Below are 25,778 nucleotides of genomic sequence, written 5' to 3' on the forward strand. Positions count from 1 at the left end.
TGATTCTCCCCAGTCGATGAAGAGAAGGCAGCTCAAATTAGCCAAGCAAGTCAGTGTCATTGTTTACCGCGTCTTTCCAATTTCGTCAACGTCCCAGTGTGTGTGCATTGAGCTGTTTAGCCATATCTGGTCTCATAAACATTGAATACACAACAAATGACATCATCAAGCCCCATGGACAACCTATTACTTGATACCGAAGACAACTGCCAGTGTTAACATTGTGGATTCAACGGGCCTTCTTTATCCAACATGAACAGAACAAATTTCTGTGAAAATCATTTGTACAGACATTCTTATCAAATTTATTGCAGTCAATGCAACACTGTATGTTAGCATGGTTTTGCAAACAGAAATTTCTTCTGCTCATATTTCATTAATAAGTCTCATCGTGTTGTAGATGTCCAAGTTTTCTCTTGGCTATTGGTGTATGCAACTAAAATAATAAATGAACTGATATTTTGAGCAGTTTTACCGTTGAGAAAGTCTGGTTTTGGCAACTGAGGGTCTATCCTAACATGAAAGCTCCCTGAGAAGACATGCTGGATTATTTAGATTGGGTCGAAGCTAACTGGCCGAGACTTCAAACTGGGTGTAGACTGGCAGGCTTTTTAGATTTGTAGCTTTCTTAAGCTTTCTTCAACTCTTTTAAATTACCCTTTTATGTTGTGTCATGAGTCATGGTATACATCCTCTGAGATCTAAAACATACTGGATTTATATTAATCTTTTTGGTTACACAATGAATGAGATAAATAACTCTTCTTTAGAGGGATATAAAGTTGATAGAGGAGTTTTTGACCTATTTAGGCATTTCGCTAATTGTGCCAAACTAAGCTCAAATCACAGCCAAAAGTTATGCTCAATGTTCAATCACACAGCTATTTTCCATTTACAGAAGTAATCTGCTCTGAGTATTTGGCAGCGTGTGAAAAGGCAGCCGTTCTTTTCAAAATGTAAAAAATGCTTGGACTGTTAAAATATTTTAAATTACGAGTAGCTTGTATATTGGCAAGCGACTTTTAACTTAATAATACACTTTCTCTTCAAAACCCGGCTAAAGGTGAAACCCTCAACAGGCCCTGGGTTTCTAAAGCCCCTTCTTGTTGATATAGAACAGAACAGACAAATGCTAAAACCATAAATATTATCTTAATTTTGAGGTTTGTGTTTACATCTCACATGACATCCAACGGGATTCATACAAAAAATCAAAGAAGTTCCAGTCAGCTTTTATGCAATTATACTAAGTAAATATATTGCTCTCACTCTCTAACACAGCATTAAGCAGCCGACTCGTGTGAAAAAAGATGGTTTTACAACAGCCATTGTGTGAGCCAGTGAGCGGGGCAGTCTGCTGAACACAAATATCTCAGCAAAACACATTTACTCGGTGCGGTTGAAATAAATATATAGGGGCTCTGAACAAAGTTCAACTGCTGATTTGAGCTTGTGGCCCTGACTCTTTCTTTCCACGGTCACAATTCTCTAGTGGCATACTCATCAAAACATTGGTGAAATATGACTGTGAGCCAGGGTTATAAAACTGTTATTATCATGGGTGATTGGGGTTTAACAGGACTTGATTGTCGCTGTAATAACAGGGTGGTTCACATCTAGGATCTTTGGACTTAAAAAGTGACCAAAAGCATTTATGAAGCACCCTCTATGTGGTATGTCAATAGTTCCCCTAAACCTTTTGCATGCACGTGAACACCGCCAGATTCGTGTGTATATGTGCATTCTCATGTAATAAGGCACGACTGGATATACATACACAGGAACACTATTTATGGGTTCAATAACTGAAAGCGGCAATATGTTTACCCAATTGACTGTCCCAACCGTTCCATCACCGAAGTTTTTATATAATTCGACCTCACTCAGTCTGGTGTGGCTTGAACTGCCTCATTATCCAAAACATCATTTCAATATTACTGCCCTATCATCTCCCCAAAAAGGCCTGTCAAAGAGATCTTAAAAAATAGATTTTCCACCAAATGCCCCTTCTGCTGAACTGCACCACCAGAACGGTCTGAACCAACAAACAACCAGTCTGACCAGTGAAATACGGGTGAGAAAACAAAGCTTTCCCTTCACGAGTTAGCCCTTAGCCTGGTCCCAACCCCCAAGTCCTGTCTTCCACTTCTTCATTAATCACCCCCACATGCAAAAAACGTGCCTGGCCGAAGTGAATTGTAGCTCTTTTGGTCACTGAGAGGGGTTGTGTATGTCCCTGAGCTACCCACAAGCCCTTGCTGTTCATGGTGGCTTGTTTATTTGGCCCCTGTAATGGTCTCTGTCACAGGCGATTGACGAGACGAGACCCTGGTCTACTCCAGGTGGCTGTTTACTTATTGTCCAGTCTCTGGAGCTAACCTAACCTCTGACCCCTGACTCTGAGGTTGACCTACGGCTTAATGAGTGAGAGGGTCAGTGTTTGTGCTCCTAGGGAGGGGTGGCATAGGGATTAGGTTGGTACTGTGTAAGAATTATGTTTTGTATGGAACAGATAGCCCAACATTCCTCATGGATATCTCTCTTTTACCTTACTTTTTTCACAAGTGCACATTTGCTATGATGGTACAGTCTGAATAATTTTTTTGAAAAAAAGCTATGTTCTGTTTCTAAAGGCTGTCATGATATTTTTTATATTCAACATTATAAATAATAAAAATACTTTCTGATCTAATCATAAACTTAAATTAGAATACACAATATTATATATTCAATTTACAGAAAAATACAGAAAAAGTTATCATTTGCAATCCAGTCTGTGAAATTCAAATGCAATTCCCTTGCGTGGTTACAAATTGGGCAATATTGGGTAATACTTTGTAATAGAGCTGAAGATCTTCGCCCGAACCCGAAGGGTCCCGATGGGTTCGGACGGGTTCGGACTTAATTTCTATCGTTTTACACGGGCCCGGGCCGGGCTCAGGTGGTAAATGAGCGTTCATTTGATGGGTTTTGATTAGCGCAAGAAATATGCGAAAATAGATGCTGAGCTGTTGAAACGGAGGCTTGCCTCTGGCAATTACTTTTCACCAGCAACTAAAGCAAAGTCTGAGGTGTGGAAAAGTTTTGACCATGTGCATAATGAGAATAATGAGCCAGTGGGTTATGTAAATGCAAAAAAATCGACATTCTGTTAAAGTATGACAGCAAAACGACAGGGAATTCATCGCTGATAAGGCATATTAATCGAAGCTGTTCAACACATGCCTGTGCCCAGGATCAACCTACAATGAAATTGTTTGTTACAGCATTATAACCCATCCCTGCTAAGGTAAAACAAACAATGACGTAGAAGTGTATCAGCTTTTGCTGTAAAGACATTAGGCCTTTTAATATCGTTAATGAATTCTGCGGGCTCGGGCACTGTCGGGCCTAACTTTTAAAGCCCGATTACAGTTCTACTGTGTAATGACAAATTATCTTGCTGTCTTTTAAAAAGAAGCTCTATCCTGAGATTTAGATCATGCTTTAAGCTAATACCCCTGACCCGACTTCTTAATTTAGTGTGAATATTACCTGTGGCACAGAAAGATAAGAACTAGTGCGCTAATGGCATAGTTTACTGTATATTGACTGCGGCAGTTGTTGTTGTCTAGACATGCGCAATATGATTCTCCATGCTAATCTTACTTTCTCTGTACTCTTAATATACACTTACGGGTAAATAAAGCCGCCCAACTCACACCCAAAAATATTCCAACCTGTTTAAATATAGCATGACTGCATACATGCTAATACCCTGCATACGCTAGCAGGGCTCTGTTCTTGTTCCCGTGCATTTCCCTCCATGCCAGAACATGTTCACAATACTTTGAGTATGTCCACAGAGAGAAGGTGGGTGGCAGCTGAGCTGCCTGTCATTACTTTGCTAATAGCCCAGTCTTCAGCTTATGTTAGCTTACTTTCACTAAAGGTTATCTCCAAGACCAACACATATTTTAAATATTTTGTCTGAATTAACATGGAAAGGGTGTACAGAATGAGAATTATCTTTCATAATTATTTCATATGCAAAAGGTCATAGTGTAATTTTTGAAAATGGGGCTAGCAATTTTTTTTATATTTTAAGGAAGCAAATGGTGTGTAAGTATGAGAGATTCTGTTCCAGTATTTAGTAGAAACTTTTGTCTTTTCATGACTATACCTAATGAGAATGCATGCATAATTGATTATCAAAAGATTATACAAAAAGGATATTGGCTTACTGTCTGCACATTTTCTGTTTCAAAATGTTTTGTGTATAGGACACAGAACCCCAGTCTTTACGCACTGGGACAAGAACACTGACACACTTCATCTTCAAACCATGAAAGAGTGAAGAAAAAGAGAGTCACCCCGACAGTAGAGGGTCAAAAGGGGAAGATGGGCACAAGGTCGTAGGTTAAAGGGTAGAATGGTTACCAGCACTGGGAAAGAATTCCTGGCCATTGGCCCAAGTCAATTGCAAAGCAACCTTGTTCCAGTTGATTTTTATGTGCATAAAGCTGCATCTTGTGCAGATTTCAATGCCTCTGTGTTCTCGTTTTGCAAAAGCTTACTAGACCTATCAAAGAACTAGTTTAGACGACTTGCAGGAATGAATATTGATAAGTGACGTCATTTCTCAAAACCCTTGTGGCAACTAATTTACTGTACAGTCATAATTGTCTGCATATTGGTAGAAGATTACTGCACTGAAGCGAGGACTATGTCATTAATATTTTAAAACTTTCAGATCCACTTTTCAAGTTTCTATTTGAATGGAGCAGAAGCCAGACCAAGAAACAAATAGTGATTAAGTCATGGAACGTTGGGTCAATGTGAATTAGATGAGCTATAAATTTGAAGCTCTTTGTCCAGAATGGAGTCCGCCCCAGGACCTCTGGAGGGGGCAGAGAGAACTGCTTTATTTAGAGGAATGGGGTGCAGTCGAAATGATGTCATGGCCTCGACATCTGCACAGCGCTAACAGACAGACTGTCAGGGACTAGAAGTTTCGACGAAAATGGTGCACTTCTTCCCAAGGGTCTTGTGTTTGGACTTGGAGCCAAAAATGAGATAGTAAAAAGACTAATGGGTAAGGCCAAAGGAGGTCCGTTATAAAGCACAAGGTTGACCGAGGAAGGACCCACAAAAGACCAGAAGGTCAGAATGGGGCAAGAGACCTATTGGAGATTTGTCTTGGACATAAGTTAACTAGGATTCAAAAGTGTGATTAAAAAGTTTGAGTGGGTTTTGTCAACATATTTTTAAAATACTTAATTTCATAACCAGCCTCATCAGTAAAGACTATGTTGATCAACCAGGTTCACCAGCTAAGATGTTTTTGGATATGCTGGTTTCAACTTGAACACAATTTTTTAAATATTTCAATTTTTTTATTTCCAACAGCAAATTCCTTCAAAATTAACTATATTTTATCTACATTTAATCTAAATTCCACATTTAGGAACGTAGGTCCTAAGTGTCCCTCTGTAGGAGAGTCTGTGATCTCAGTGACATGTTAATTCTGATTGTTTTGTCTTGATCTTGTTTTGAAACTTTTAGTGTGTTGTGTAAGATGTACGCATGTGGTAATCAGATCACTAAGCATCTGTTCCTTGTCATCGAGCGAGAACATCTTTTGAACCTTCACCCAAAAGTCTTTGATGATGCACCTAGAGTCCTTCAAGAAAGTTTTACACCTGACATAATCAACACATGACTCTGAAATAACCGGAACAATGTGATTTATTAGACACTTGTTTGTTCTAAAGAATTAGTCCCTGCCTCTTTAAGTAATGTTGCTAAAACACACCAGATGTAGTTTACGTTTTGTTAATAATCTGTTCTGCGGACGAAAAAAGGAAAAGCTCCGCAGCTCCTCCAGTTCCCATGCAATTCCCAAGGTTTAACAGAGACAGCTGCTAATTTATTTCAACAGGTTTCACGATGAGTAATACATTTAATATGTCCGTTGTCCGAGTGTGCCAACCTGGGAATCGACATCTCTTATGGGCTAATACCTCTCACTAAAGTTTCCTTGGCCTTTTCAGCGCTAGCTAAAGAACTCTCAATGTAGCCCCATCGAACCTTCTTGAAGAAACGTGAATCAACAGATGATTGTTATTTCATGAATGTTGAAAGCACAGAGAAGTATCTGATCTCCCTCCTTTAAGCTAATCCGTCTAATTAAAATGTGTTGGCCTTCAGGGTACCAGAAAAACTGAGCCCCCCTACCCCATCGCTTCGCCCACTGCTTTCTCACACAGAACAGAGAGCAGATAGAGAATCCGTCTCTTTTTTCTGCTCCACACACACGATCTTCGAACAGAGACTGAATTCATCACATGGGCTCTTATCAGCTGTACTCTCTTTGAATGGAGCTCTTCAACGTGGCCAGACTCCACGATACCCGATACGTAAGAGCTATCTTTGCTGCTGGCGCATACACACACAATCACACATCATTTTGTCATGCATATGAAATGAAGAACATTACATAACATAGATGCCTTCCTGTATATTTTATTGATTTAAATAGTTAAAAGAAATAACAAAAGAATTAAGATTAGGTTGCACATCAAAACTATTGGTCATGTTTAAGGTCACTTTTCAAAACAATAATAGGACTCATCCAAACTTAAATAACATACTATGGGAACATCTCGTAAAATAAATAACAACAATGTTGTATGTTATATTTGTGACCCTGGACCACAAAACCGGCCATGAGTAGCATGGGAATATTTGTAAACAATAGCCAACAATACATTGTATTGGTCAAAAATATTGTTTTTCTTTTATGACAAAAATCATTAGAATATTAAGTAAAGACCATGTTCCATGAAGATATTTTGTAAATTTCCTACCGTAAATATATAAAAACTTTATTGAGTGGATGTAGCAGAAACACAAATAAAAGGACCAAAAACTCCTTTAAAGCCTTTATTTCACTTGCTGCTGCCCACTCTTTGAAAATAACCCACTCAAGTTTGATATCTATGTAAAGCTTAGAATTTCTGCTTTTGAGCACATCTACACTCCACAATGTCATTGTGTTGACACAAAAGAAAGCGTTGAAATAAACCTGTTTCTCTGCAATGGCCTGCTACAGCGCAACTTATGGATGCGTTTAAAAGTGATTTTCTCAGTATTTCGATTTTTTTGCACCCTTGGATTACAGATTTTGAATCAGTTGTATCTTGGCCAAATATTGTCCTACCCTATCAAATAAAATATATTAGCCTCATGACTGACTGGGTTTTGGGTCCAGGGAACATTTTAGCATCTTCAGTAGACACTCTTTCCCTATTTGGCAGAAATTCCTCTCTATTCTTTGTGTTTTATCAACCAGATTCTTGAGGTATCATGTTGAAGTGGCTTTTATTGTCATTTCAACAATATACAGTGCAGTACACAGTGAAACAAAAAATGTTCCCCACCAACCAATACTTAAGACAAACACACAGAATACATAAAGTGCACAAGTACAAATCTGTACAAGTACAACATTTACTGCAAAAGAAAAATGTGACACACTATAAATCACAGTACACAGCCTACAACAAACTAGGATGCTTAAGTATTGAAGGAGTTCCTTTCTTCATTATTTAGCCCAAGTCATCCATTTAATAAGCTTTTTTATGAGGTTCTAGTTTTGTAAAGAAAGACATTAATTTTGGCACTGTTATATTTTGGTCTAAGTACAAACATTTAAGCCTACACCTTTAGATCAAAAGGTTTGTAGTATTTTAGTGAAGAGACCCTTAACTTTTCACAGGTCATGTACCTCAAAATCACTTATATTTTGCTGCATAGTTTTGAAGAATACATACACATGTGTGTTTGTAAACAATATACACATGCTAGTAAACAGCGCTCTGATGTATTAAAACAACCTGCTTGGGTTCTGTTCCGATGGCTGTGCCGCCTGCTTGTCTATATAAACAAAACTCACAACTATGACATAACACACATTCCAGCTCGCCTAAAAAAGCCAAAACAACTTTATTAGCCCATTGAGAGTGCTGTAAAACTAAACTGCAATCATTTGGGCCTTGTTACAGGGAACGCAGCGGCAGCTACCCGCATGGCTGATTGTTGATGAAATTTCTCCTATGCCCATATTTAGCGGACAGAGGGGAGTTGATGTGAGCAGTTAGGCAGCTATGTGTTCTGGTCGGAGCGCACATTAAGGGAGGGGGATATAAGGTATCCTGTGTTATTAGTGGCAGGGACAGAATCCCTCTATCTCAGCCCCTTTGAGGGTATGCGGAGGGGATATATTATGGGATATTAAAGCATAATGATGGGGCTGTGTTTGCTGGGCCATGGGAAAGCGGTTAGCACGTCTCAATGCTGCCCACTAGCCCCAAGCCAGAACCGGGTCAACCTACCACATATAGTCATTAGGGTGCGGGGGTAGAGGGGTGGGAGGCAGGGTTCTGGGTTCTCGTTTCAACCCAAACCACTTCATTCCGCCAAACTGTCCCCCCACTACTCTTTTCCCCTGCCAGCCAGAACGACCAGCCAATGGAGCCTGCGGTATTCGGTACGCGTCCATGGTTGTTGCCATGCCAATGGAGCATCCCGGTCTGGAGCACCAGCGAGATGTGGTATACAGGAAACCACAGCACCACAAAAACAACTGCAGGAAAAGGGCAAGTGGATTGGAAATCAACATTCAGTGGAGAATTCCATAGTGAAAAGTGGGTCTTATTTACCAACCAAGTTTAGAGATAGTTTACTCCAAAATGAAAATTCTGTCATCCTTTACTCACCCTTATGCCATTTTAAACCTGTATGACTTTTTTTCTTCAGCAGAACAAAAAAGAAGATATTTTGAGGAATGTTGGTAACCAAACAACATTGGCCCGCAGTGACTTCCATTGTATGGACTCAAAACCACTGAGACATTTCTCAAAATATCTTCTTTTACACCAAAGCACAATAGTAAAACAGGTTTGCAGTGGCATGAGGGTGAAAAAATGTAAGAATAAAAACCAAAATTACCCAGACCGTATCTGCTGGTTATGTGTGTGTGTGATGTGGTTAAACAAATTTTTCAATATCAGTGGTTGAAGGGTCCTGCTCAACATACTAAGTCCAGACGTGAGCTCCTGTTTCACTGCATTCCTCCTAACAAACCATGCACTCAGCATATAACTTGACTTCCCCTTTAATGACAAACCCCCATTGTGACTGCATGCATGTATGTGTGTGGTGCCGAACATTAGCATGTGGGTTCGTCTAGAAAATATGCATTGTATGTACCAGCTTGAGAAAGTCTTGTGGAAGGGCCATATCAAGTCAATATCCTTGGCATGAAGCTGGTTGTGTAATACTCAGAACAACTAAAGTAATACAGTTGATTAGCCTAACTTCATTCTCTTTCCAAGAAACATCACAACTATCTCTTAAAGCAACAGTTCACCCCAAAAATGAAAACTCTTTCGTCAATGCTACTCGCACTCATGTCATTCCAAACATTGAAGAATGTTGCTAGCCAAACAACACTGACCCCCATTGACTTCTATTGTGTATATAAATGTATATACATACATTTTTCAAAATATTTTCTTTTGTGTTCCGCAGAAGAAAGAGTCACACACAAGTTGTGAAAGATATAAGGGTGGATAAATGCTGACAGAATTTAGGTTTAGAGAGAACTCATCTTTTAATACTGAGTCTTATGTAAGCATCACATTACATAAGCTTTGAAAGTTACGCATCCAAATCAGAATTAAGTGCTTTGTTTGAGTCCAAATAAAACAGCATTTTATTTCATCACAAATTGTTCACAAGTCATACTAAATTTGCTAAAAACATGTGAAATGACACTAAGAAAGTGTAAAGAGTATAAAAGCAAGAAAACAGGAATTTGGGTGAGGGTATGTAATCGTGGTTCTCAAAAAGAAATGTTATGACACGTACATGAGTCACAGGAAATCTGTGACTAAAGCATGTTAAATATGCTTGCAATGAATATTAATTCAGTTTTGTATTGAATCAAGCTTTACTCACTCAAAGTATTCCATTAAAAATATTTCACCCTGAATATAAACATTGTAATGCCAAAGAATTAAGCCAGGATTAGTCATATGATCCTACCAGGGTCAAGGATCTGGTCTGGTTTCATCAAAAGGGCTTTCCCATTCAAGCCAGACCAACCCAATACCATGTTTTACTGGTCGAATGTTTAATGAAGAATTCCAGATGGCCATGACTCATTCATGATCTACACCATTCATGTATCTGACCACCTTTTCATTTTTATCATTTTAAAACTTGTATAACTTTTTCAATTATTGTCACGACTTCTTTAAAAGAGCATTTTGTAGAGAGTACAAATCTAAAGAAAGCTTTCAGCTGTGCTGTTTCAAAACACCCCAATTTGAATTACACGTGGCATAACACTGCTTGCATGTTAAGGAGATCATCATTTACATTCAGGCACTTCAAAGGAGAAAAGCCTGGGCTGGCCATCTAAATCAGCCAGTAATGTTAACTTAATGTTAGCCTGTGGTGTAGGTGGCTCTTTATGAAGTAGGATCCCCCTCAAAAGAACTCAGTTTCCACCTGAAGTGATTTCCAAATGCCCCTCTCTCTTTCTCTTCCAGGTTCTTCTGCTTAACTGTGAGAAAACTCTGCTCCCTACAGCACATGAATACTCATTGAAGAACAGTCCTGTTCCCATCTGAAAGAGCTTGGCGAGGTTTGGCACTCGCATTGAGAACCACTGCAGAGTAGCTTACTGGCAGCGATGGAAGCGCCTACAAAATGAATTCACATGCAAATGTAATCCTGAGTAAAAGACAGTATTAATTTAGCCTGATTTCTGTGTGCGCCATCCCTGCTGCCGGGGACGTCCAGCCTTACACAACTCTTGTGAAATAAGATGAACAACATGATGGAAAACAGAAAGAGATGTTTTAAAGAATTTTTCATCTGTAAGTCTGCTTTACATGTTCTTTGACAAAAGACTATAAGCACATGTGGTCTATCATTTGGCACCCCCCTCTTTCCCATTCCCACCTCTTGAATCTAGACCGTGCCCATTTGAACCTGAACTGATTGGGTGTCAAAAGCAGTTGCCGGGGCAGGTTTAGTGAGGCAGAAGCGGTTGCCAGGGGCACGGCAGATTACTAATCGAGGGCAGAGGAGGAGGAGAGTGGTAAAGCCATTTGGAAGGCTTTAACATATGAAAAGCAAGAGGAGGGTGTTAAGGACCACAAGGATGAGTCCAGGCAGGATGGTCTCTCTCTCCCTGTCAATGGAGAGGGGCTGAGGGTGGAGCAGGGGGTGTGCAGGCAAGGGGTCAACAAAAGCCCTATTGAGTATGAATGAGTCCCCTACACAGCCAGAGACAGGGGGAATTCCTGTAACTCCCCACTGTGCTGGAATGACATGAAAAGATTACCATAGCATTGGAAGTTTCATACTCGCTTTGTAGTCTTGGATATCCATAGGAGAGAAACTTGACCCTCGTGATGTATACGATATGGGGAAACTCCACTGCAGCTGAGCAAAAGCCTTATTTGTCCATTTCTGCTTCTCAGAATATAGATCAGCTTGGCTTTGGCCGTGAAAAGTCTTCTGAATGGCTGACAATAGCACACAGACAGTGAGGATAGTACTGGAAGACATACTTTCACAATTGTTTGTGTGTGTGAAAATGCACGGTCATAAATAAGTCCTTGTGATTTCATTAAATGTGTTCGTTTGTGATTTCAGCTGTAAACTTAAGACTCAATTTCCTGTCGTTGCAGACATAATGGCTTGGATTAAGTGCACTTATTCTATGATTGCACCTATTAGTGGTTTTACTGGTTACCCCAACCCCACACCAGCAGCCTGACTGTGTCTGTACCATCTGCAACAGGTCTAACCCGGCACTTTTGTTTCAAAAGCATTTGTGTTTTTATTGTTTTTCAGTTGATTGAATGACTTCAGGTCGATGGATGGAAACACTATTCCACTCAGGATAAAATACATTATTCTCAAAAGTACTACATCATTTTCAGTTTAGGAGATAGGGCCCCCAGAAATGGTTTGCCATGATGTTATAAACCCTTATCAAACCCTGTCTTGTGGAAGACTATATTTGGAAGAATGTGCTTATTTTTCTTTACTATGATACTTTAAAGTGATCACTGCTGTCATGCTTGAAGGTGAGAATCCTAATGCTAAGCATTTCAGCCAAAAGATTTCGCTTTGTTATAAAGACAATATTATTGCAATTAGTACATACTTATTTTAATGGTGTATTAATACTCTTAATCATTTCAAACATATATTTTAAAGGAGACCCACAAGAGGATTGCACCAAAATCAGTGGCTTAGTGCAAGCATTTAATTCTCAATGTACCAGGATAGCAGCGATGTTATGATAACAATCGAATAATACATTTTCTTCTGTACACTCCTTTTATCAGACACTACTTTTTGGTGTTGACAGTGCACAATAGGCTTTTCAATAAATATATCAATATAATGGCTAAGACCACTGACATATCTTTAAGTAAACATCAAGAAAAAAATATTTGGAAGATGAGTTGAGTAATGTTTTCTTTCCTCTTGTGTTTAGAGTTGCATTTATAAACAGTAGGGTTTTATATTTAAAATGCAGTCGCATTATTTGCAGAATTCCGTTATGTGATACTCATATTTTCTTAATATCTTTGAAGGTTTTGTTGTTCTTGATGTTGGATTATGTAATCTTGTCATGTTTGTACCTCATGACAAACCAGGGCCCAACACAAGAGGATGCAAAATAGACGTAACATTTTCGACCAGCATCACAACACACACGCGCTCTCAAACACGCAGGCACACACACACACACGCAGACACACACACCTACACACACACAATGGTTTGCTGGAGGCGTTCAGTCACAGGGTCAGATTCCCTCACTGTTTTTATCAATTAACACTCAAAACGTGGGAAAGAGAAAGGGGAAAAATGTAGGGATTAAATAAGAGACAGACAGCAACATGTGCCACTAAAGCTTTTCCTCTCTCGCTCTCCCCCACACACACAACCACCCACACACGTATCATCTCTCTGTCTGTCTGGGCCATGTTTTTCTCACTCTCAGTCCCAAATGTCCCGACAACATTCCCTATCCCAGGAATATTTCCTATCCAGAATCTTTTCTCATGCTGAAACCCAAACTCGCTATTTACATAAATTACATACATGACGTCTCACCATAGCCCGTCACCAGCGTAACAGTTGTGCTATGAATTTTGGCTCGCAGAATGAGATGCTGTTGTCTTAACCCTAACGTTCTGCTAAAACTGACTCTTTTATGTTTGTTATCCCAGAGTTCACTGGTGACTGGTGTGTAAAAATAATAATAATAGTTTTGTTTAAACGAACCTTTCATTTATTTCTTCTGATAAATTCCCCTGCACATTCCAGTAACCACATATTATTGAAGCTTGATCTCTATTTTACCATAAATATGCATGCGGTTTTCAGAAATGTTTTTTTGGGGTCAACCTGTAGCCACAAACAGCAATGTAAGATGACTCAAAAGTTTACTTAACTAAAGATAAAGAAAAAAATGAATTCAAACAGCTAGAAGGACTGCACTACAGCGTGTCCAGTACACTGGTCAGAGTTTGTTAGCATGCAAAATTGTATTGCATTTAATCACGTTTTATATCCTAGGAGCCATGTAAAGCAGTTTTTCCGTTTAGGGCTACTGTAGAAACAAGATGGGGAATTCCATGTAAGGGGAACCGCGGTGTATTTAAATAGAAATAGCTCATTCTAAGGTAATAAAACACAACGCTTCATTGTGTAAGGTCTCTCTGAAGACATAGTTATGTATATTATATTGAGCCCAAACAAGATATCCAAACAAGATATTTAACTACCGTAGAAGAAATAAGAAAACCCTTGTGTCGGGAACCTGTTCTCATGCGAGAACCTGTGTGCCATCCTTCTGATCCTGTGAATTTAACAGATCATCCCAGCTCCAGCCCAGGCGATCTCCGTCATAATCAAGAGCAAAGATGGGGCCTTTTTACTTTAATACTAATACTAACTTTTGTTTATTTTTGTCTTTATTTCTGTAAAGCTGCTTTGCAACAATGAACCATTGTGAAAAGCTCTATAAAAATAAAACTGAATTGAATTGTGTAGAATTTCATGCTAGACTACACATATTCCTTTATTCAGGGAGTACTTCCATTATTACTAAAATAACAAATATATTGAATGTGGGTGCACTCATCATTCTTGAATATTAAAGTTTTCTGAGCCATGGCTGAGCATGGAGAGAATCAGGCCATAAACACAAACGTCTCTATCCAGACCTGTACTTGGCCTCTAGTCAGTGTGTGAAATGCAAGCTCATGCATACTAATGATATTTAAACTTTCACTAAAGACATTGTTAATGCAGATCTCTGTGTGTCAGGGACAATCGGCATTGATTTAATGAAAATGCAAAGTGACCCTTTCTGCAAGCACACACTAGATCCTTGATTTTGGTGATGGGGTGTTTAGCACCCCACCATTCACCCGGACCATCTCCATGGCAATACAGAGGAGATTTTAATACTGTGGGCACAGTGGGTGTGTATGTGGAGGTAATTCTGCACTTTTATTAGATTACAACTGATTGATTGACACTTATAGAACATACTAGGAAATGTATGCTAATAAAGAGAATAATCGCATAAATTATGGTGTTTGCATTCATGAAATTCAATTTAACTCCAATCAGTTCAGCTTTATTTAATGCAATGAGCAGTATGTGTAAGAATTTCAATGAATGTGGGATTGCTATGCTGGGAAAGGGAATTTTTGAACAACTAGTAAACTACTGCTCTGTGCCAGCTATTCTGGGCACTTCATTTATATGGAGAAGACATTGTGTCCTCAAACCCTATTGCCAATGTTTGAGCAGATGTGCAGCCTATGGACAGATTATATTACTGTATAGTGTCTCTAATAATATTTGTATCCTGTTATGGTCCCTTTTAAATCTTGAATAAAAAACTATTTGTTTTTTACGCTTGCATGTGCACAACAGATATTAATATCGGTTCACAGGAAGTTAAGATGTTAAAAAGATTTCTCAAAGTTTCTAAGCCAGATCAAAAACCAAGTCCAGACATTCACCCTTCCAAACACACAGCTGCTCCCCCAGCGATCCCTTCAACAACGACAACATCCTCCCTCCTCACTCTCTGCCCTTATTCCAGTGAGACTTACATCAACTTCATGCCTTTGAAGAACAGAGTAATAATAACCATCCAACGCCTCCATATTCAAACTTTGCACAACCTGTGTGTTAATGTGGGTCTTTGAAATGGAAGAGTAAAGAGAGATACTGAAGTAAAAGTCTCGTCCCCCACTGATTCAGAATAACAAAGATAAGGTGGTGGGCTTTCCTCTCTTCCTGAGCACCGCAGGGATAAGTGAGAGCAGATGAATGAATGAATGAGACGATGAGAGAAGCAAACGCCGTGTGCTTTAGCTCTATTATGTTTTTTAAGAATCTTCGGGAAAGAAGCATCTCAACACTTCACTTTTTCTGCTTGTAACACCGGTTCCAGTGACAGCCTGTGGGAAGTGGGGGTTGGGGTGATGGGGGACTGGGTTTTCTTGGACTGGGTTTCTATGACAAACAACATGACTTTAATGCTTTGTGTTTTGTTTTCGTGCACACAGTACATACACTCAAACACACTGAGGCTGAATGAGATTCAGAATTTGGGTTTTCTTTTAAAATCTATTTTACAGAGCAACGTCGGTCTACACTTTCTTTTGATACTCCACTTTAGACATATGCCGACATTGAGTTAGCTGAGATGTAATTGCAAAGTTACTTGTAGTCACAATGTTTTTTTAAGGGGCTTTCAATATTCAAATGCTAGCAGATATTAGAAAGACAATGTACCATGACATAACTGGCACATAATAAAAAGTTTCAAAGTGATTTATAATTTGTAAAATATCGATAGTGGATTATCGAAAGTGTTAACCAAAGTTTAATTGAGTTTGCAAAGATGCACAATGTAATTTGAAGACAAATCTAAATAAAGTTGTAGTTTTAATACTGTGTAATTTTTTGAACAATTTTATAAGTCTTTCCATTTCCATCATATTATAATAGCAATGGAATATACTGTATATGTCACCCATGCTTAAAAGCAACCTATTATAGCCTATATATTAAATAGATCAACCAGCATGTAGGAATATTTCCCAAAGAATGTTATGTAACAGAAAACTCTGAAGGCAGATGTTAAGATACTTTGCAACTTTATTGACACACAATCTGAATGCAGGCAAGTAATACTTGAATGATACATGAATGAAAGTCTGAGGATATTGATACTGTCCATGATGATAGCAGGAGGTCGTCAACGCACAGCTGGTGAATCCGGGATTGAAGAGTACATACTGTACTATCAGTACGTACTGCTCAGCCACAGTCGTGGCCTAATAGTTAAAGAGTCGGACTCGTCAGGGCCGGCGGGTAACGACTGAGGTGCCTTTGAGCAAGGCACCTTACCCCTACTTGTTCCCCGGGCGCTGCAGTGATAGCTGCCAACTGCTACGGGTGTACTTGTGTTCACGACATGCTGTGCGTGTGTTCACTACTCACTGGATGGGTTAAATGCAGAGGTCACATTTCGGGTATGGGTCACCAATAGGTCTCTTTCACTTTACTATAACTAGATAAGTGTCCATCCGATCCACACTCACGAATCTCGGCAGAAGTAATAGACCATCCGGCTATTTCTCACCGACTGATTTTTGCATACTGAGGTTTCGGACATACTATTCATGAGTCATACTCATTTTCGCCTACAATGTAGTATGGAAGTAGGCGACTTCGGATACAGCCAGTGTCTTTATGCTGGTGCTGATGAGTGGCGTGATGAGAGGCAGGTGCAGGTGATTAGAACTCTGTTGAGTGTGAGCGTGGAGGAGGTGTGGTGAGATAGCATGGTGTCTCTGTAACAGTATGCGTGTTGTTTAATTTCTTTAAATTACAATTCAGTGAACATTCATTTACATTTAAATAGATAGTTCACCCAAAATTGAAACTTTCTTTCATCATATTGTTCCAAACCTCTATAAATGTTCTGTTCTGCTAAACATAAAGGGAAATATTTGGAAGGATCTCAGTAGCCAGACAGTTATTAGATCAAGTAGTATTTACCTTTACATTTAATCATTTAGCAAACGCTTTTATCCAAAGCTACTTACAAAGAGTTTAAGGAGCAATACGGGATATGTCATACTGGAGCAACAATGCAATAGGTGCCAATACAAAGTTACTGTTTCCACAAAAGCTAGACCACTATCTGTTGAGAGAAAGAGAGAGGGTTAGTGTTTTTTTTTATTTATGTTCCCTGCTATAATACCCAAACAATTTGTTCAGCAAAACAAATACATTTAGGTTTGGAAAAACTATATGTTTAAACTCCATCTCCAGACTGGAAAGCAATATAATTCCTACATTCTAGGAAAAGAGTCGACCAGTTTTATATACACATAAAGATACATAAAATGTATTAAAGTCCACTCACAGTACTTTAAACAACATAAATAGTGCATAACAGAGTTTATTTTAAAAGTCAATGTCTCAAGTTTCAATGATTTTAGCCAAGAGACTGAATGCATCGATCAAAGGAATAACTGATGAATAGGCTCATGTCATTCCAAGCCCATGTTATTGTTCCTGAGCTGCAAGGATGGCAAAAAAGGGCCATAAAACTGGTCTGTAAACATTATAAAGCCACACAACAGCTTTGTGCAGTAAAATGATAACTGAAAATGTACTCCTCCAACAAAGTTCAGGACAATCATGTGACAAACAAGAACCAATTACATTAAGTATTATCACAAGGTATCAAAAACTATAAACATGATAACTTGATCCTTTATTAGTTCCCTAAACATTCATTTGTTGTTAAAAGAGAGCAGTTTACACACTCTCATTTTGTGCTTTAATGAAATAAAGAAAGGAGATGAAGGTCAGTGATGGCAGACATTACATTTTTTGGTGAACTATTCCTTTAAGAGGGTTATTACAGGGTAATTCAACTTGGATGTAACTTTATAAAGACCATATGAGCAAGAGTCCAGCTCAGCCTGTTATTATTTAAGTGTAGTCATCCTTTTAGTCAGCTTTACGAACAAACAGGAAATTTAGACATGAAATGTTTTGCTTTTGTCATATGTTTGGTCGTGTTGGTTTTAATATAGACGATGTCGGGGCATTCATGTTTCAAATCAAACAGATGAGTCCCAATGCAGGGAAAAAAAACAACAAACAACATTGTCCGTGGTAACAAACGCATATGGGACTGTAGAGATAGAGATAAGCAGAATAAAACATACATTTGTTTAAATGTGAAAATTCACACAAAAACGAAAATGTTCACCTAAAATATCTCCTAGGATGAAGTGAGTGTAAACTATTTTACAGATGAACATTTTTCTTGTTTTTGAAAATAGACAAACACAGCATCTCCTTTCCCAGCATCTTCTCTGAGGGAGTGGTAAGAAGAGACTGGAGGCTTTTCTGTAAGCTTGTAAATTACAGCACTCTTTTAACTCTTGGTTTATAGAAACCAGACTCTCTTTATCCACTCCATGTGTTGTTGATGAGCACGCCCCCTGAATTGTGACCTCTGCACCCCTGACCCTCTTATCTCAGTCCCTGGGCTCTGTCATCTCTGTCTCCAGTGACCTGCTCTCCTGTCCAGCATTTCACAGGCCATAAAGCGGGCGGTGGCGGCTCAGCACAGGTCCAGGTGGAGCTTTTCTATGAACGCTGGGGTGACCTCACAGATTTCACAGATATCTAACACCCTTTTCTCTCTGCTCTTAGATCTTTAGCTACGCAGGACACCACGTACCAGTACACACACACTCACATGGAACGAACAATGTTGACCTGTGGAACAGCTGTTTTTACACTATTAAATATAGTTTACTTCTTACAAAAGTACTGGACTACAATTACAGTATTCGGTGGTATTATGATTGAATTATTACACTATAAAACTTTACTGCAATTTCGTAGCAGGTTTTCCAGTAGCTTACTGTAGATTTAATGTACAATTTTGTTTTAAGCATAAACTTACCATTTCATACAACAAGACTAAATATCTTGGGTCACTTTTCTTTTTATGTACATGTATAGTAATTTAAGAAGTTTTTAAATATTTTTACATAAAATAAGAGAAATATGCTTAGGAAGAATGTCGTTTTTTTGCAGTGTTACTGTGCTAATGCCAGTCTATTGTTGCTCATTTTATATCTCAAAAGTTAAAGTGTTTTTATTTTGATTAAAGTAATTGATCAGTACAGTACTAATCGGAAAGTATATTAAGTAGTAATTAAATCTACATTAAGTTACTGGCAAACCTGCTGCAAAAACCACAGCAAAGTTTTACAGTGTACTTAATAACGGTGGCGGTAGTTATGTATTTCTTTGTATTTTATTATGTATTGTTTTGCACGTCCTGTTCTGATTTGTCCAATTTCTATAAAATCCATTTCTTAAATGAGTAAAACAACTGAGAGTATTTCAAGGAAATTTTGGCATGAATTATTTAACTCATAATTAAGTGATGTTAAATAAATATGAGTTGCAGAGCACAAAAGATATTTTGAAGAACATTGGTTACTGCACATATTTTTGTTTTTGCCTCCATAAGTGAATGGGTACAGCCGTTGTTTGGTTTCCAACACTTTTCAAAATTCCTTCTTTAATGTTCTGCAGAAGAATTAAAGTCATACAGGTTTGAAATGACATGAGGGTGGGTAAATGATGACAGAATTTTCATTTTGGGATGAACTATCCCTTTAAAAAGACAAATGTTAAGACAAAAATGTCCACATTGAGTAATGGATGTAAAGTTTATTGGTGACAGCAATTGTTAACTAACTTGGTATATATCCGTGTTTACCACCTCATTTAGATAACATCTCCCGCCTGCAGTCTTATTTGCTCTACCTCATAAAACTTTCAAAACATACCAGAACGTTATTATGCTATTATGTAAAAAGAGTGATGTTTTTTTCGACTACTTTCTAGATCAATGGTACACTCTGGTTTACAATGAGGAAGACTGCACTGGACTGTTTTAACAAAGAACATTTATGAGGAGATATCTTCTTACTCTTCATCTCCACCTCCACTCGACTTTCTCCAACATGATCCTCTGCTCTCCACGGGACGTCTAAACGTGGAACTGACTGGGCCTCTTTCACAGGGGATTGCAAAAGTTTCAAGAACACGAAGGTCAAAGTTTGAAAGTCAGGGGTCAACTTTAAAAGTCGACGGTTCCCCTCTGCCTGTGTTTCTAATTGGACTTTAATCAAGCTTATTAAGTTAATGAAGTGTGCACATGGACCCTGTTTGGTTAATCATCTTCTCTTTTGCCTTTCCAGCCATTGACGAATCAGGCTTTAAGTGGCCCAATTAAAACGATGAACAGATGCCGGTGTGGAAGGGTGTTGGATAGTGGCCACAATAACATATTTTAGTGAACAAGTTTATTAATGACATTTATTTGGAATGAAGGAGGTGCTTTTTGACTTTTGACCGATGATTTAACATGACTGGCTAAATTGACTAGCATCAAAGGGAGCAACAGGGTGAAACTCAGGTTGACTGGACGAAAACTGCACCTGGCCATTATTGGGTAATTGACCTGAATATTTATGTTAACCTTGATTGTGTTGAACAGAAATTCCTCATTTAGGGTAAAAAAACACATAAAAAAACGTTTTTAACAGCACCGCATTAGCTTAAAGGGGACAAACTGCAGTTTGTGGTCAAATAGACTGGAAGCTATTGATTATTGTTAAGAATTTACAATTTCTGGTCACAATTGTGTGGGCATGTCCTAACCTAACTCAGCGATGGTATTATGATGAAAGATGTAATTGGTAAAGTGTGAGCAAGATGTATAAGTTAATACTATTGCAAACAATTAACTAGTATGTATGACTTGTGTCTGGCCACATGCAACAAATTAATATAAACAACTACCCAATAATGCATAAGCTCTCAGCATTTTAAGTGTTTTGATTAATGTAATACACTGTATAATTTATCATTACTTTAAAAGATGACCAGTTGTACAGTCCACCAATCCTTCTAGAAACAGGCACTGTAGCATTACAGCCATTTGGTGACCTTTTGTGATAAAGTCCCAGTATGTGTGAGGGTTGTATCTTCTCTGACGGAGGTCACTTCAGTGAAATCAACACCTCCTTTCCATATTTATCTAATCAGAGCATTCTTACTATAGACTTTGATCTTTAATCAATCTGCTGATAAGAAATCTTTCCAGCAAGAATTATCATGTCGTCTGGAGTCATTCAGCATTGATTGCGCTGGTATAAATGTGTCATTTGGAAGCAGAAGAAAAGTGGACGGGATAAAGAGAAGGATCAAGTGAAAGGTTAGAAGGACAAACTGTGTCCATGTGTTCCAGGCACTCAGCGGGTCACTCTTTGTCCTGAACACTCCTATCCAAAACCTGGCAGAGTTTCAACAGACATTGACCTTTGTTCTCTTCTTTTTTACAAATAATGCACACACAATTAAACACAAACCTTGGAAGCTATATTATATACAAGTATTAATATCAATATTTTAGAACGTAAAAAAGTAGGACTGTAAAACAATTAATAACGAAAAATCACTTTCAGAATAAAAGTATGCAGTATACGCTAAATAATATTTTTTTCTGTGTACTGTGTATAATAATTTTGTATTTATAGACACATTCACATACACCCATATATTTAAGAAAAATATAAACTATAGAAATCAATAAACGTTTATATATTATTTTAAATTATTGGTATTATAAATACCAATAACTATACAACATTAAAATGCACAGAACACAAACTTTTATTCTGGATGTGATTAATCGTGATTTATCGTTTGACAGGACAGCCCCAAGAAAAGAAATGGATAACAATATTAAGAGGCATTTTAATATGTAGGTATCTTCTGAGGACAAATTTTAACCAAACAATTGCTAGTAAATTGTGTAAATACTAACAATAATACTACAGTGTAATAATTTATAATTTCATGGTATTCATTTTCATTTTGAGGATTTTCATATACTTTTGAAATACAGTAAAGAAATGTTAAATTACAGAAATAGACTTCAACAAGTCGTGTGTAAAATAACATGAAACAACGATTCTATTTTACTTTATTTTTCTGGTGCCGCAATTGCCTAAATATGACCGTTTTTGCCAGATTTTTAAAAGTCAGTGGTGTATTCGGGGCCATTCGCAGAATAAACCGTTTGCTTACTTTTTCCACAGCGCTGTTTGCGTATAACGACTTCTTAAGATATATTAGAGTATACCCGCCTATAACCACTTGTTCCCTTTCTGTCGGTCTCTCGACGTTGTGTCGAGAACGACAGATGGGGTTCGCCCTTGAGAACCAATCCACTCTGACTACTATAGAAAAGGCCAATGAAATTTGGCGAATGCAATTTGCATGCCGGGCTCCGCCCCCGGAAATCCGGTATAAAAGGAGGCCGGCGTGCAGCATTCACTTACCTTTTGTTCTTCAGAGCCATCGCTCATGAGTACAACTCAGGATTCAATCCTCTACAACTACACGCTGGTGCTACGACGTGTTACAGCGGATCGTCCCTTCCTGCAGCGACCTTCCCCTGGGCGTCTCGGCGGTTCCGGAGGTGTTAGAGATTTTTTCTAAAAGTCCTTTTCAGGACTGACTGAGCATTCTCCAGCGCGGCATGTCCCGCTGTTCTCTTGGGTGCGGCACCCTCATCGAGGAGGGGGATGGACACGATCGCTGCATTAGGTGTCTGGGCGTCCAGCACACTGAAGCAGCGTTCGTTGACACATCTGTCTGCACTGCGGGCAGATTGTCATTCAGAAGTTGCGGTCACGGGTGGCTGTCTTCCTACGGGAACCAGCCACCATTTCGTCTCCTACCCGGGCTGTGACATCTGTGGCTACGGCCCCGATGACCACCCACGTTAGCAGCGTTAGTGATATGGGGAACTCTGCGAACGTAAACCTGCCAGCCAAGTGCTCACGGGCCGATCGCACCCCGATTCGCTCTTCTGAACGTTCCCCAACCGGCGGTGGCATACCGTCCGGATCCCCACACACACACTCGGAAACGATGTGTGACGTAGATGAGATGTCGCTCGCAGCATCGGAGGGAGACTGGCATCCGACTCTGCCGAATCCAAACTCCACCCCCAGCGGTCGAGTTCAGGAGGAAGCAGAAGTGATGTCATCCGTGCTAACCCGGGGATACGTGGTTCCCGAGGTCGGTGCGCGGTGCAAACCGCGCCCACCCCGGGTGCCATGTTTTTCCCGGAGGTGCATGAGGAGCTGTGTAAAACTTGGAACGCTCCACTCACGGACCGTTCCAGTGAAACCAGCTCTGGCTCCCTTACTTCCCTCGATGGTGAGGCAGCCAAGGACTGCGTCGAGATCCCCCGGGAGGAACGTCCGCCTGCGGTGCACCTGTGCCGCGGACGGCTACCGCCTGGGGGGGGATCGACCACTCCTACCGTCCAAAGCACGTAAGACTTCGGCATCACTGGTGTCGAAAGCTTGCGATGTTGCGGGCCAGGCTGCCTCCTCTCTCTATGCCTTGGCCATCCTGCAGGTCCGCCAGGCCAGGGCGTTGAGAGGGCTCCACGAGGGTAAGGCCGACCCGGGTATAATGCAGGATCTCCGTGCCACCGCTGACAGCGCTCTACGGGCGACTAAGGCGGCGGCACGGGCCCTGGGTCGGACGATGTCCACGGTAGTGGTCCAGGAGAGACACCCCCGGCTATACCTTGTGCAGAAGAGTGACAGCAAGGAAGTCCGCTTTCTTGATGCACTCATCTCGCAGGGTGGGTTGTTGGTAACACCGTCGAGGACTGCGCTCAGCAGTTTTTTGACGGCGAAGCAGACAGTGGCAATTAACCACATTTTTTTTTCACGCCGCGACTCGGCCGCCTACAGGCCTCCGAGATCTCACGTGACGTCTGCTTCCCTGCAACCCAGGACCCTTTCGACATCGGCTCCGGTTTCTGTGCCCCCACAGGCGGCACCCCGGAAGCAGAGGTCGAGGGGGAAACCTCCACCCCGTCAGCAACCTCCTCGCGAGAAGGGACACTGACGGGAAGACCCCAGGGAGAACAACATCGGGCCCGAACCTTCACAGCCACGGCTCTGATCGGTCGGTACGGGACGACTCCTGCCTCGTCACCAAAGCCGGGCCCTTGTTAGGGCTTGGCGCCCACTTACTCACTGAGTTTTCTGTTCTCCACGGGTTTACTTGCAGCCGATCACACACTCCACTGGACTGTGCTCGGCGAACCGACCTCACACCCTGGCGAGGCGTGAGGTCGTACACATACGACAGCCGTCACCACTCTCAAACCGACAGTGCGTGCCGTTGTCCCGCCAGGCAGGTAAGTAGGCGGAGCAAACCTTCCCTCCGGGGACTCCCCACGACATGGTTAGCTCCGCCAGCCGACGAACCACCCCCCGTGGGAATGATGAAGCAGACCGTCCCCTTGGTCACCCTGTCACAGTCCCTGGGAGCTCGAGAGCTGCCCACACTGTCTCGCTGGCTAATGAGGGCGGTCCGTCTTGGTTACTCGATCCAGTTCGCCAGAGACTCACCCAAGTTTCGGGGCATCATCTCTCCCTCTGTCAGAGGCAGGGACGCATCCGTACTTCGGGTAGAGGTCACCACCCTTCTGGCAAAAGAGGCATCGAGTTCGTCCCTCAAAACCAAGATGTTCAGTGGGTCACCACCCGCACTTCATCGTTCCCAAGAAAGACGGCGGGTTGCCCCCAAAGGCTGCGTACCCTGAACAGAGCACCTTCACAAGCTGCCATTCAGGGTGCTCACACAGAGGCGCGTCCTGACATCTATGAGGTGTCAGGATTGGTTCGTGGCAATCGACCTGAAGGACGCTTACTTTCATGTCTCGATCCTCCTCGACACCGGCCGTTCCCACGGTTCTGTCCCTGACCGCCCTTTTTCCCTGAGAGGAGGAAGGCGAGCGGGTACTAAACTATCTCAGCGACTGGCCTATCTTGGCACACTCGCGAGATCTGTTATGTACACAAAGGGACCTGGTGCTCCGGCATCTAAGTCGATTGGGACTCCAGGTCAACCAAGAGAGGGGCAAGCTCTCCCCAGTGCAGAGCATCCTCTTTCTCGGTATGGAACTCAACTCTGTTACCATGTCGGCACACCTGTCCGCAGTTGTGCCCAACCAGTGTTGAACTGTCTGAAATGAACATTTTAGGCAGACAGCGGTCCCCCTGAAACAATTCAGAGGCTCCTGGGACACATGGCGTCCTCGCGTGTTAATACCCCTCGAGTTGATGCACATGACACCGCTCCAACACTGGTTTCAGAGTCGAGTTCCGAGGAGAGCGTGGCACACCGGCAGCAGGCGCATGGTGATGCCGCCCTGCTGCCGACGCACCATAACCCCTAGTCTTTATGACTTTTTCGACGGACTCAGGTCCCTCTGAGCAGGTTATGAGGCAGGTCGTGGTGACGACTGAAGTCTCCCTGCAGGGGTGCGGTGTAGTGTGCAACGGGCAGGCAGGTGGGGTGTTGGACGAACCCCCGCCTGCGCTGGCATATCAATTGCCAAGAGTTGTGGGCTATGCTACTTGCACTGAGCAGGCTACGGCCTCTCGTGCGAGACATGCACGTGCTGTTCCGAGGACAGCACTATAGCTGTAGCGAATACAGATCGTCAGGGTGGCGTTCGCACA

The sequence above is a fragment of the Triplophysa dalaica genome, chromosome 11 (genome assembly GCF_015846415.1).
Source record: "Triplophysa dalaica isolate WHDGS20190420 chromosome 11, ASM1584641v1, whole genome shotgun sequence".
NCBI lineage: Eukaryota > Metazoa > Chordata > Actinopteri > Cypriniformes > Nemacheilidae > Triplophysa > Triplophysa dalaica.